Genomic DNA, 12814 nt, shown 5'->3' with positions numbered 1-12814 from the left:
TATTCTGGAATATTTGGTGATGACTCCTGTGACAGCACCTACTACTAGATGTGTCTTCTCAATTAAAAAAATATTATGAATATAGGTTCTATGATTTATTATTTATTCCACAGTTTTCCAAAGGATGGGCCATCTTGCTCCTTGTTGCCACAAGTTGTGCCCATCTCTATGGCTACTTGGATACACAGTGAGATTTGACCTTGAGAAGCAGAAAGGTATGTCACAGAGAAGAAAGTAGAGTCTGAATCATAAGATAGACCTCTCTTATACCAGAACCCAAAAGACATTATGGTCACCAAGGCACAGAGGGAATTGATTCCTATAGCTACATTCCTTTTGGAAGGATGAGAGTGGGTGGTGACATTGGGAGCCTGTGCCTGGAGAGAGAGGAACTAAGTAAATGTGTAAATTAGCTATGCTTCCTTTGATGTATGGGACAAGACTCTGCTCAAACCAGCTTACACATGAAGGGAAAATAATATAAGTGCACTTCCAAGGGCAGGAAGCAATTGGGTCTTAGGACAAAAAGAAGCAAGGGCTTAAATCACACTGGGCTTTCCTCTTCTCTCTGGCATCTGTGCTTCTCTCTATATGTTGCCTTCAGCCTTTTCTCTCTAAAGACTGGCTTCCTCCCTTTTCTACTCTGCAGAGTGGGAGACATAGTGGTACAGAGCTTATTACTTCATAAATAACAATCCAGACTATGAGAGGGAGGTTATGCAACTCTCCAGGCTCCAAATCAAAAAGTCCCAGAGAAAGGACACACTGGCCCCGCACAGGTCAAGTGTCCACTCTTAAACCTGGCGGCTGTGTCCAGAAACTGGAGTCCCTTTGTGATCTAGTTATTCCCACCATGTGGAGGGAAGAGAGGATAAAGGTTACCAAGCATCCTGGTGACAAAGGACCTCGTAAGTCTCATGAGAGAATCAGTGTAGACAATGGCTCTCAACATCAAAGGATAGAAAGGTGAGTGTGTATGTGTAACAGTCATGTGGGGAATTTGTCAGAAATACAGATTCCAGCCCCGTACCCTGCCAAGAGTCTGATTCAGTAGGTCTGAGTTCATGCTGGAATATTCATTGTTCAAACAAGCCTCCCAGGTAATTCTGATGCATTGCCAAGTTAGGGAGGTACTGTCTTAACTTGTGCTTCAAATTCAATTTTATGTCTTTGTTTTATTCATTTCTGTTTGGGAGTTTATTACTCTTCCCACTTTCCTTTCACTTGATAATTTGTACCCTTTCTGGGTTATTTAGGTAGAGACTTAATTCCTGGTTTTTCTTCTTTCTCACTAATAGAGGCCATCACGAGTAATACTTTCTCCTCTAAGTACCAGTCTGGCAGCATCCCATAAATTTATATGTTATGCTGTGTTTATATCTTTGTTCTTTAAATACTCTATTCTGAATTGCTTCTCTTTCCTTGGCTTTATTTAGGAGTACTAACGTCTCTGTGACTGGATAACCCCTTCTTGTTTGTGAAATTTATTTCTAACTTCATTGAACTGCAGTCTTAGGATATGGAAGGCAAAATGTTTCTGTCTTTTCTTATTGAATAAGTGTCTTTGTTTCCTAGTAAGTGATACATTTCATGAAGAATCTATGGAGGAAGGCTAACTGTTCAAGTTCAAGATTTGAGTGCTGCTCCTCTGTACCCCACTTCCATCAAACTATCACTCTTTAGCACATGTGTGTTTAAAAATGTAGCAGGCAGCAGGTTGCGGTGAAAAGAGCAGGTCCTTGGAGTTGACTCCTGGATGTGTTTCTAATTAGCTCTGTGCAACCTCCTCAAAACAATTCACCTCTTCCACATCTATTCCCTCATCTGGGGAAATCATGAGTGAAGACGGGCATGCACTGGACATTAGTAGCATCAGTTATGCAGCATTTGCCCCACAGGACAAGCCAGGTTTATTTAGATGAGTAAAGACATTGGAGGGGTTTTGAGAAAGGGGTGTAGTGTTCAGTATCCAAGGTGTGCATTACATCTCTCAGTGAAATGGAGCTGATGGGAGGTATAAAAATTATGTGGAAGTAGACATAAGGGTTGTCTCTGCCTAGCTGCTTTTTGACACATAGAAGAATGTGAGCAATAATACATGAGCCTCTTTCCTCTCCTCCATTCCTGTCCAACTCTTCCTTTAAAAAAAAAAAAAAACAGGTCAGTCAATTCTTCCAGGAAGTATTTACCCACCCCCTCTTCTGCCTCCATCCCATATTGCTGATTCTCATACACACAGATCACTTTGTGTTAGCCGCATTGTCTTTACCTGCTTCCTTATACATCTCCATCATTACACTGAGCTTCTCAGAGGCAAGGACTGGGAATTATTTAGAGGAGAATGAGCAAGAGAGAAGGATCTTGCTTTTCAGTACCAGGTTTAAAATAGAGAATGTATTGAAGAGCATAGATACAGCATGCATATTGTCACAGGATGTGGAATGGTATATTTATTCAGCAAATATTTATGGAGCACAAATATTATGGAAACCTACCATATGCCAAGCATTGGACATATAGGAGTGAACAAGAGTATCATGATACTTAGTGGGGAATATGGTGTTCTAAACATAAGGGGGCATGAAGGGGGCAGTCCCAGTGATAGGTGAAATACAGAATGCTGTAGGAGCATGAAAGACTAGGCATCTCATCCTGCACTGGGAGATGAGAGAAGCTACCTAAAGGGTATGGCCTTTAATACAAAGCTCCAAAGATGAGTAGTTAGTAATGCAGGAAAAGGGGACAGGGAAAGGACTTTCAGGCAGAGGGAATAGCAGATAAAAATGCCAGAAGTGATAGTGGGTGCAAGGAAAGGGGTCACATTTAGAGTGGCTAGATGCTAGAGTGTGGGGAAAGCATTAAAAGATAAATGAGCAGCACCAAACCAAATAGGAACTTGTGAACCATGGCAAGGGGTTTGGATTTTCAGAGCAATGGGGACCCACTAAAGAGCTCCTGAAGCAGACCTAAGTGAGAGTTGATGGTGGCTGGAGTGAGGGTGGGGGCAGAGGAGGTGGGTAATGGATAAGGAGAGATGTTTAGGATATAGATGCATAGATTTGGTTATTACTTGGCCACAGAGACAAAGATAGAAGGATGGTCCAGGATGTTTGGGGATTTCAGTGGTATCATCCACCAAAAAGGAAAGGAACACAGGGGAGATGAATATTTTGGAAGCTAGGTGAACACGGCAAGTTAGATTTGGGCTGGTCACAATCAATATGACTTAGAGTCACCTGAAGGAAATGATATTCCAGCAAATAGTTGGTTATTCATAATAGTAATGACAACAACTCAATGTAGCCCTCACTTGAAGCGTAGGAGGAAAACACTGAGGCACTGATGTCAAGTAACTTGCCCAAGGTCACACGGCAGACATTCCAGTTCCAGAGCTCACAGTAGGGCCTAAAATTCAAGACAGAGGTGTCACAGGCCTGCTAATGTAATTGGAAAGTCATCCACATACAGATAGAGGGTCATTGAAGCCACAAGGATGAAAGTGATGGTCAAGGAACAGAGTGTCAAGTGGGGAGAATCAAGGCTATATGCAGCACCCCAAGAGACACCAATGTTGGAGGACCAGGCAGAGGATGAGAAGCCAAAAGATGAGACCGAGAAGGGAGGGCTACTTAGTGGGTGAGAAGCCAAGAGAATAGGCTATTCCCAAGTCAGAGGGAAAAGGTGTTTCCAGAAGGAGAGAATAGCATTGTCTTAGGCTGCTTGGAAGTCAAGATGAGAACCTAGAAGTGAGTACTGGATTTAAAGATAAGAAAGCCAAAAAATAAAAAATAAAAAATAAAAAAAAAAAAAAAAAAAGATAAGAAAGCCATTATTATGGGCAGCCTGGGTGGCTCAGCGGTTTAATGCCGCCTTTAGCCCAGGGCATGATCCTGGAGACCCCGGATCGAGTCCCACATCAGGCTCCCTGTATGGAGCCTGTTTCTCCCTCTGCCCCTGTCTCTGCCTCTCTCTCTCTCTCTCTCTCTGTCTCTCATGAATAAATAAATAAATAAAATCTTTAAAAAAAAAGAAAGCTATTATTACATTGGTAAAAAAAATAGTTTCTGTAGAGTAGTAAGGGCAAAAAATCCATAAGGTCATGAGTTAAGAAGCTAGTTGCAATTGAAGGAATGTAACAGCAAATGTAGACAAGCTTGTGGATGTGCTAGAGAAGGAGAGCCGAATAAGACAATGACCAGGGGGAGTCACATAGCTTTGCTAGAGAGGATCTCCCTTTATTGTTTACCCATTGTCTGTATGTTAGGTTGACTAGAAGAACGTTCAAGTCCTAAAATATCTAAACAGTGAAGACAATATATTTAAGCATTGATGGGGAAGAAGCAATAGAGAAGGTGAGTTTGAGAACACAGGACAATGAGCATACAATAAGGAGAGTGAGGTCTCTGCTTAGGAAGGAAGCAGAGCTCCAGAAGAAATAGATCCACACCTGAGCAAGGACATTACTCTTAGTGGAAAAGGAAGGAGGGGGAAGGGGCCCTGGAGGAGAGAATGCAAACCACAGAAACAGAGTAGGATCACTAGCATCGCTGAGCTTGGACACCATGAATTATGCAGCATCAATGAGGCTGGTTGTGTGGTCTTCCTTCAGGTGTGCTCAGCAAGCCCAGGGGTGATGGAGGAGAAGGTATACAAGTGGGGGCTTTGCCAGGAGATTGTAACTGAAAGACACTTGAGCAGAAGAATTGAAAATACTGGTGCTAAAATAGTGGGAGTTGTGTTCTGTGACTCCAGACTGATTGGAGGGGCTGTGGATCCTCTATTGCCATCCCCACCCCAATCCACCACCAACCCGCTGACACCTTTACCATAGAACTCATAGAGTACAGCCAAGATTCTCTCTGGGTCTTCTTGCTCTGGGTATGTCCAGATCACCATCCTGGATGGGGAGTGAGAGTATTACATTACTTAAAATGTAAAATTTTACATTACAGAAAAATTACATTACTTAAAATGATCAGCTTTGGGACCAACTAACACTTTGAGATGTATCTCAGGTCAGGCCCATTTGAAGGAAACTTTATTCTTCCCTTTGTCTAAAGCTCTGAGGTCTTTGGGGAGCTTTCCAGCTGTGGTCTAATTGTAATCCCTAAGTACATATGCTCTGTCCAGAGTCAATATATAGAGTGAATGCAATACCAATGTAAATCCCCATAAGTCCTCTAATAGAATTCGATGGCTCTGAGTGTGGGATGCTTATTCTTCCAGGTAAAGAACCATCAAAGGATTCGTCTTTTAATGGCAGTGATAGCTGATCCCTTCTGAACGATTAAGATGTGAATTGTCAACCACAGCAACCATCCTGCACTGAGTCAAAAGCAGCAAAGTTCACTAGAAGAGATTCCCAAGATGAATTTGGACCCTGGTAAAACTAACAGTAGGCCAGCAAAAGAACACATTGGGGAAAGAAATTGTTATTTAATAAACATCACTGGGACAGTTGGCTAACGGGCCAGGGGAGAGTTCATTTAAATTCATACAGCATGCCTGTCAAGTTCAGTTGTCTCTTACCGTTAATCTGTGACAAACCTGGAGACAAGGGACTGGCATCGCCATCCCTGCTGCCGCCGATGAGGAGATAAATTCCCAGCTATTGAAGAAACAGATACCATCTGATGGATGGGTTCAAATACATAAGAATGAAAATTTTGCACCACAATGTAATAAAAATAAATATTAAAAGGAAAGCAGTGGCATCCATTATGTCTGTCACATTCCCCTTCCCAGGTCTGCTTACTGCCCAAAACAGATAATGGATGGGCTGCTGTGTGATTGCCCCTGATAAGTGGTCAAAGGAGATGAACAGAATCACACCGGGAAATGGAGGTAGTAAATCACCATGTGGAAACATGTGCGATCTCGCCAGCTATGAAATAAAATTTAGATCCAAGCAACTTTCAGGTCCCATTACATGCCTATTAAAGCCGCAAAAATAAATATGAGAAAAACCCAAGATTGGCAGCTGGTGGAAGTACATCCTTTAGCATTGCTTTCTAGAAAAACTGGACCAATTTACATAAGCAATCAGGCAACATGAATGAAACCTGAGCCACTGTTTATACTCTCTGACCCAGTAATTCTCTCTTTGGTAACAAACCCCATGATATTAGCCCAAAAGAAAGGAAAACACATCCATGGCAGCATTACCCATAATAACTAGAAATTGTCAACAACCCAAAGGCCGAAGAAGAGGGGGCTGACCAAATGAAATGGAATGTGTTAACACAGTGCCATTATAACACAAATAACATGATGCTATTATAAATGACAAATATGGGGATTTGGTAGATTCTGGAACATTTCTATGAAATATGCATGGTCATCATTAGTGTGCATATCAAATGTCTTCCTAGATATTGATAAAGAAGAGACTCCGGATGGGATAAAATTCACTGAGAGTTTAATGTTCATTAAGATTTTATGATGAGTTGGATACTAATTTTAACCATTCATTCAACATTCATCAAGTATTGACCACATGCCAGACACTAAGGGTATTAAGATGCAGAAGCAATGCTTTCTGCACCCAAGAGCCCATGGTCAAAAGGGAAAATAGACCGACAGACATAAAGACACACATACACATACTACAATCGAGTGTGGCAAATGGTACAAGAGGTGTAGATAGTGTGTCGTGTGCAGAAGGGAAGGCATGTGTGTGGTGTGGATGGTATCACATATCTTCGTACTCAGGATTAGGATAGTTCACAGTTTGGGCAGAAATGGAAGACTTGTTCCATGGAGAGGGAATAACACTGAATAGGCTATAGCCATATAGATCTAGGGTAGGTGTGTGTGTGTGTGTGTGTGTGTGTGTGTGTCTACTTCACTAGATCTGCAGGGCCTGAAGAGTCTGGGATAATTCTTTCTTGGGACCTAGAACTGGTGTCCCAGGGCCAACTCAGCCATGCCTTTTTCTATGACTACCTTCCAACCTCAGTGCATCCCCTTGCCCCATTCAGCACACCACACACCTCCTCACTGAATCATTTAGGGCCATTTGCCCTGGGCAAAAATGTCCTTGTATTGTATACGTGTGAATAGGATTATTCTGAAAGACCTCTCAAATAGGGAAAGATTCTTACTTTATATAGTCCATATCTTACTCATTGTGGAGTGTTCTTTCTTAAAAGGACGCTTGGATAAGATCCAACCATAATAAAAGGAATCATGGAATCCTAAGTGAAATTACACTGTTGCTGGTTTCCTGAATGTGCTGGATGTGTAAACCATTGTTAATAAATTTAGTAAAGTGGAAAAAGTAATCAGCAACACAATCCCCTGGCTCAGATGAATATTAATAGACATGCAGTGTATAGAATGTTGTCAAGAAATCATGGGAGCAAGTAGCCACAAGTTGGCATTTGAATGCTGATGTTTTGAAAGCTGTGGGCATTATTATAATTCAACGTATAGTTTGGCTTGACAATGCACAGCTTGGCATTTAGAAACTAGTGTGTGAGAGAGAGAAAGAGCTGGGGGCTCTGAGAAGGAAACAAGAACATAAATCAAGAGATTCTTATGTGATAATAAGAGAAGAAGGGCTTGGTGAAATGGTGTGACTATCAACACATCAGCATGAACTTGTGACTTTGAAAAAAATCTCCTGGGTCTGCTGAGATGACCTACACTGCCTGTGGTGCAACTTGCATGCAATCAGTTAGCATGCAAAGTGACAAACAGCCACAAGTCTAGAACCCCATCCTCCTTTACTGTCATCTGAGCAGAGCAGGGCTTCTTTCCAGGGAAGAAATCTGAGTCAGGAGCATCAAAGCAGTTGGAGAATTGGAGGGGGCTGGGGGCGGTGCATGCTGGACCGCCATGCAGGTGAGCTCAGGCTGCGTGGGAAGAGGGTCCCTCTTGGGCAAGTTGTCATGCAGCAGCAAGTGGATCTTCAACTTGATCATCAAGGCAATAATTATAGCTAACTGAGCAGGCTAAGAGTCTATAAAAGACACTTGAGTTTGAGATGATCCTTTGAAAACGAATGTGAATGTGAAGTGAGCTGACAAGATGGAGTCATGGCAGCTGAAGTGTTGTTAAGAGAAGTCAGGAAACGCTACACATCGATCACACCATGTTATCAGAAATCCATCCCTGAGTTGCCGCTTGCCTCCAAGTTACAAATCAGTTTCTCTTGTCCGACAAGCTTTCAGGCATCCCAAGCAGTTCAGCCGAAGTTTCAAAATTTGTCCAGATGATGTTATCATGATGCCTTTAAATCACGCATAGTGAGAGAAGCAATGAGTAGAATGTAGTGACTCAAGAAGTCTCTGGGTCTTGTGCACAAACTGGGTCCCCTGCCTTTGCCCTGGGAATGGGTCATGATCAGTCAAGGTTGCTAGATGGAACCAGCGCTTCGGAGATGGCTAGAAGGGAGTCTCAGCGGGAGAGTACCAGTAGGGAGGATTGTGTGCCTGCCTGCCAGCCCGGCCACCCTTCCTCTGAGGACATGCACTCATTTCTTTGGCTTCTTCTTTAAACGGTCTAGGCTCTGAATCTGGATTGGGATTGTGTGCCACAAACTGCTCTCTGCTCACCAAAATCTAGGTCTTCCCGTTTAGCCACAGCTAGACTGTATTTCCCATTTTCTCCTGCAGTCATCCATAGGCCTTGTGGTTAAATTCTGCCCTGGCCAATGAGAGATGAGCAGAAATTTGTGCCATTTCCAGGACTGTCTCCTACACAGCTTTCATGGGCACTCCCCTTTGCTGGTGCTACTCTCTGGCTGGCTGACGTGGAGACACCCCTTGAATCCTCTTGGAAGCCTATAGCTGAAGGTGATAGAACATCCAGGAACCTGGGCCCCAGAGACAACATGAAGAATGGCATCCTACTGACCTGATCATACACTAGACCTGTAAAAGAGGGGAAAAATGGCTTCTGTCACACCCAAGCCACTATACAGTTTGAGGTTTGCTTGTTATAGCAGCAAGGACTACCCTAACCCACTCAGATGGCAGAGAGAGTTTAAACCGTCGCCACCTAGGTCTGACTCTGATTGAATCTAGCTAATGGATAATTTCACTGACCTCCCTTGCTTTTGGTAACCAGAGGAATGGCAGCATCATATGCTTGAGGCTGGCTGGCACAAAATGCTGCAGGGTCACCAAGACAAGGTGATCCATCCATGTGCTATCTAAACTATGACCTACTGGATCCATAATGTGTTGGCTGCTGTCCCAGGAGCAGAGGCCAGCTCTGAGCACCAGAAAAAATGGTGGCAGAAAAGAGAGCTTGCAAGGGAGGCCCATGCAGTCAAACAGTGGGCATCATTTGCCAGCCACAGGAGCATACAGTGTACCTCCTAGAAAAGAATCCCTTCAGATCAGTGTAATAAATCTTCTTTTAAATAACACATGGTTGGGCTTGTTACGTCTGCTTTCAGAGCCCTGAAACAAGCTAAAAGAGCAATTCACATGAGCCACAAAGGGAAGTGACAACTTGGACAGGAACCAACCCCCTCCATAGCTGACCAGGTGTTTAAAGAAGAGACTTGGATATCTTACTTAAGACTTCTCAAGGGATGCCTGGGTGGCTTAGTGGTTGAGTGTTTGCCTTTAGCTCGGGTTGTGATCTAGAGGTCCTGGGATTGAGTCCCACATCAGGCTCCCTGCTTCTTGCAGGGAGCCTATTTCTCCCTCTGCCTATGTTTCTGCCTCTCTCTCTGTGTCTTTCATGAATAAATAAAATCTTTAAAAAAATAAGTTAAAAAAAGACTTTTCAAGAAGCCATGAATTCATATACTTGCATCAGATTTCAGCCTCACAGTCAGTTCTTGACTCTGATGAACTACTCTGAAGAAGCAAGCCAATGGCAAAGAGATAGTAAACCAAGTCGCATACAACAAAGTCCAAGGGCTGTTTTGTGGCATGAAAAAAAGACCCCAGGAGGCTGTGATGTCAGTCTTTACATATATGAGGGATTTCCAGCTGGGTCCAATAGGGCCAGCGTCAGTGTACAGTTAGATAGATAGACAGATTTAAACACTCAGTGGAAAGAAGAATCAATTCTCTTACAGTCACAGCTACCCAGGGTGGAATGAGTTGGTCTGAAGAGTGGTGAGCTCCCTATCATTAGAGGGATGCAGACAGAATTGGAATGGCTATCTCTCAGAGAGGTTGTCTGGGATAGTAGGGAGATGTGTTTGCAGGACCCTTCAGGTCCAAAATGTTATGCTTCTGAGACAAAATTCTTTCCCCAAACAGACTGGCATCTAGTGTTTTGTGTTCTCCATTCCAGTATCCACTCTCTTTTCTTGTGATAATCAATGCCCCAAGCATGCTTTGCAGGGACCATCTCTCCTAATCTGTGGACTCTGGGACAAGTGGAGCCAACCCCAGTCCAAGGCACAAAGCATGTTATTCATGTCCACTAAGCTTAAGGCCAGGACGTATCTCTGACGATGGTGATTAGTTCAGGAGTGAATGAACAACCTAAGTTAGCCCAATCAAAGTGAATTCTGGGGCTTTTGTAGGAGCTACAAGGGAGAAAATCTTGTTCTTGTTCTTTTTTGCAGGCCTAGAAACAGGCAAGCTGAAACCAATGCCAGTATGCAAGGCCTAAAGATGGAACCACCAGCAGTACTGGAGTAAGAAGCAGTGAAAAATCAGGTCCTGATCATACTGCCTAAGCACCTGGATCCAGCTATACCTGAAGCCAATGGCTTTTCAGTTTAATAAACTAGTATAATACATTTTTTAAAAGATTGTATTTACTTATTTGAGAGAGAACACGAGTAGAGTTAGGGGCAGAGGGAGAAGCAGACTCCTCACTGAATGAGGAGCCTGATGCAGGGCTCGATATCAGGACCTTGAGATCATGACCTGAGCCAAAAGCAGGCACTTAAACTGACTGAGCCACCCAGGCAGCCCAGTATAATTCCTTTTTGATCAATACACTTAAGGATGTGATTTTTTTCCTTCACTTTCAACAGAGTATTCTTACTAATGTGACAGGTTTTAATGGAGGAGTCTTAGGAAATAACTTAAAGGTCTTGTGGGAGTAAGGAGAATAAAAAATCAACACAGACCCCAGAAAAGGCTGAAGAAAGAGGAGAGGGGATGTGTTAGCCTTATCATGGCACCTGGAAGGGTGGGCCAACTATGGGAGAGCCAACCACCTGGAGTACACATTTTCAGTATTCTCTCTCAAATTCCAGCCCAATATAATCACCCTGAATATTCAAAACCATCCTACACAAAACTGCTCTTTGAAGCATTAGGTGTAATAGTGAAAAATCTGAAACAGTCTAAATGTCCAACAATCAGGAGTCGGTCTAGTGAGCTTGCTGCCTTCAGAATGACACTTATGAAAAGCGTGTAACAACATGGAAAATACTTATGGTAGTCAGTGAGACCAGGGCGTGAAATTGTACAGCCAATATGAATTCAACTAGGAGAAAGGAGGAGGAAGAATTATATATGGGAAAAACAATGAAGTAAATGTACCCAAAAGTGAATGCTTGAGCAGTGGGACCATTCTTCTTTCCATTTTGCTTTACTTCCTAAATTCTCTTTGTGTTTTTAAAATGGAAGAAAGTTTTTTCTGATGTTGGCTGATGATATACAGAGAGAGATGCACATGCACACAACCAATTTCTGAAATAAGAGACATCACTACCCATCTGCCCAGCTAGAGGTGGAAGACTTTGGTAGGGCAGTCAGATGCAGCTCCAGGTAGTCCTTTCAGTGGCCTAGATGACCCGATGCCGATCTGTGTATCCCCCTGCATGACAGCATCCTCCTCTATCAAAGATAAGGTGTCAGAACAGATGTCCCAGAAATAGCACTAAACAGGAGTCTGAAAGCCCAGGTTCTCTGCCCCACCGGCTCAGCCAGACTTTGCTGAATAAATTCCCCCCAGAATCTCAGTGCCATCCATGGGGACGACCCAGCCACCCTGCCCTGCCCATGGGCTGTGAGTCACTGTACACGGATGGGAGGTTGCCTGGATAGAAAGCCCTTGCCTACTCGGTGCTGCCTGGACCCCATCTGCTGTCATCTCTGCTCACTCGAGTTAAGCCATCTGTAAATAGCAAGACAGCCTTCTCTCTGATGGCTCTTGGGGCTGTGCCCTTTCTGATTTTCCTGTGGCAAAGTCTGTTTACCCACTCTTCAGAGCCACACTTGGGCAGATCAGAGCCCAGAACCACTAAGGACACAGATCCCAGAAGGAGAACATCCTGGGAGTTCACAGTCATAGATTCCAAGTGTGTGGCTCTCGGGACACCCCAGCAGAGTGCCTGATGATACATATCTTAGAGGGCAGCCTTCTCCAAAGGGACAGACCTGTCTTCATTTCATTAAAGACTTCAGGCCTGGAGGGCAGGCAGGGGCAGGGGGTGGTATAGTCACACCAGCTGGTCAGAAAGCAAAGCTCCAGAATAGGGGCTGTCTAGCTGCAGAACCCACTTCTTGGAGGGGCTCAGGAGCAGAATGTGCAAGAACATAAGAGTTGAGAACTGGAAGGGTCACAGGGAGGATTTACCCTCCTGCTCCTAGTCCAGATAGAGAAACCAAAGCCAGAAAGAACTGCAACCAGGTCCCGTGGCTCTGTTTGCAGCAAAGTTCAGGCCGACACCAACTTTCCTAACCCCTGCTTTTGCACCAACCCAATCAGCACCTCTGCCTGGGATGGGTAAAGAGGAAGAGTCTGCCCAAGGCAGAAGGAAGCCAAATGACGAGGGCCCTGCACCTTGTGCTGGGGGAGTGTTTTCATCTGTTCCTGAGTGTGGAGCACTTCAGCCCTAATCTCTCCAACTCTCACCCAAGCTGGGATTCTCCAGGACACTGTG

The 12814-nt window shown here is 43.9% G+C and overlaps 1 long non-coding RNA gene across 1 annotated transcript; it reads left to right on the top strand.

The window, feature by feature from the left end:
* Window positions 1-760: 760 nt before the first annotated feature.
* LOC112655532 (uncharacterized) lies at window positions 761-10672 on the top strand. The gene is made up of 3 exons (XR_003133747.2): window positions 761-966; window positions 5227-5383; window positions 10538-10672. It is a non-coding gene; the product is annotated as an uncharacterized LOC112655532 (long non-coding RNA).
* The last annotated feature ends 2142 nt before the right edge of the window (window positions 10673-12814 follow it).

Source organism: Canis lupus, chromosome 9 (assembly GCF_003254725.2).
Source record: "Canis lupus dingo isolate Sandy chromosome 9, ASM325472v2, whole genome shotgun sequence".
Classification (NCBI taxonomy): Eukaryota; Metazoa; Chordata; class Mammalia; order Carnivora; family Canidae; genus Canis; species Canis lupus.
This window is presented reverse-complemented; position numbering and strand designations above follow the sequence as displayed.